The sequence below is a fragment of the Electrophorus electricus genome, chromosome 19, assembly GCF_041902795.1.
Source record: "Electrophorus electricus isolate QZ-2024a chromosome 19, ASM4190279v1, whole genome shotgun sequence".
NCBI classification, from domain to species: domain Eukaryota; kingdom Metazoa; phylum Chordata; class Actinopteri; order Gymnotiformes; family Gymnotidae; genus Electrophorus; species Electrophorus electricus.
In genome coordinates this window covers 3,677,787-3,679,713 of record NC_137515.1, presented here as the reverse complement: position 1 = coordinate 3,679,713, position 1,927 = coordinate 3,677,787, and positions in this window count along the sequence as shown.

Genomic DNA, 1,927 nt, shown 5'->3' with positions numbered 1-1,927 from the left:
AAGTCTATGGTCAAAGTTCTGGGGCTGTTGCACTGCTTCAGACATTCGCTTAATTCCCTTTCCTTTTCCTGACACAAACGTCATTAGTGATGCGCAAATAAATCATTTAAACAGTTATGTGTAATTCAACCCTTAGAGAATCCTGGGACCAAGTTCAGTAGGTCAAATTTACATACTGGAGGGTCAGAGTACAGTGGGATATCTGTGTCTCTATATGCCTGTTGGCACCTGCCTACATGCTCAGAGTCCTTCACTGTCTTATGGCCTCCAGCAATGCAGTGGCTTATACCGCAGGGAGGGCAAGAGGTCAAAGGTTAATGTCCTGTGGCCCTGAGGCCTCTTCCCCTTGAGACAGCTAGGCGTCGGAATCCAGACTCTGCCCTCGAGTGCACTCTTGTTCCCTGGCGTTCAGCCCTTCGGGGCACGGCTCCGCCCCTTTATTCTATATTGACATGTATGGGAGCAAATGAAATTACACAAAAAGATGTTCTTTTGGGTACCATTGGATTATTTAATTTCTGGGTATAAGATTCATTCTCTTGTGGATTTTTTGCAAAGGTTCAGATTTTAGTGTGTCCTAGTAACCACTGCATGAACTCTGGTTTGTGGGATGTTTAGTATAGCACAGTGGGTTTTTCCCCCATTTCATCAAAGATGCACATGTTACCAAATCATGTTTTAATATGATAAATGTGTAATCCTTTTACAGTAATGTGGAGTAAAACATGGTATTACATAATCTGAAAATGAAGATAGCTACTTAATATTATAGCACCCTTAATATTAATAAATGTAAACTCCACCCCAACTTAAACAGCACATGGTACTGTGTGTTTAAATACACAATTCCTATGTTATGGGTCTTAGAAAAATTTTGAGCTTGGTTGGTAAATGTACAGAATAGCCATAAAATCACTGGACCTCTTTTACAAATAAAAAAGCACACAGGCTCTTCTGTTCAGAGGTCAAAGGTTGAAGTTCCATGAACCACAGTTCTGTGAAAAGCTTTGGGCCAGAGGTCAGGCAGCTAGTTGGGGGAGGAATGAAGGGAGGGATATTGTATCTCCATTCATGTGGCATCTGAGGTCAAAGTTCAAAGATGAAAGGTCGCTTAAGTTCAAAAGTCAACTTTGCGAGATATCATTGCAATTGCAGGTCCAGTGGTTCCCTGAGAACGCTAGAGACCAGAGAAATTCAGCATGTATATGTTAATTATATTTAATAGCATAACTACAGGGTTGGCTTAATAAATGCAGAATTAAACTGTGGTGTAGAAGTTTGTTGAATATTTTTATGCATCAGTAGTGTAATAATTATCTTTTAAATACAGACACAGTTGTTTACAATGTTTCTACAATAGCAGTAACTGTGGTAGCAGAGTTTCATGATTTTTTTTTACATTTTAAGAAGCTTTGGAGATTTATCAGTAAATGACACTTTATAGCAACTGTTATCTGCTGAACACAAAGATAAGCAAAACTGGACTAAACAGAAGGTCCTTCTAGATGTACAACTGTAGTGATATGTGTGACTGTGATCATCTGGAACAAAGAATATTATGCAAAATATTTGTTAAAATTTGAGCATTTGAAAATGTTGATATGATATTGATATGATCATATTGATATAACTTGCAGGATCACGCTATCCTTTTTTAATTAAACCAGAATATATACCAGAATATATATATAAAAATAAAATTTTAGAGATTCTGGTTTAATATATATAAAATTTGTGTATGTATATAAGAGAAAATTGGAGAATCTATGATCAAAGCCGGATTTCTTCTCTGCGTTTTCTAAGTATTAATGAAAGTTTCGGCGTCCCGACTGTTTTGCATTGCCTCATGTCATAAGCGAGGGCGCGCGCTCGCAACCGTGACGGAGTAACTCCTGCACCTTTAAGGGTGTAGTCCGGGAGCGCGAGA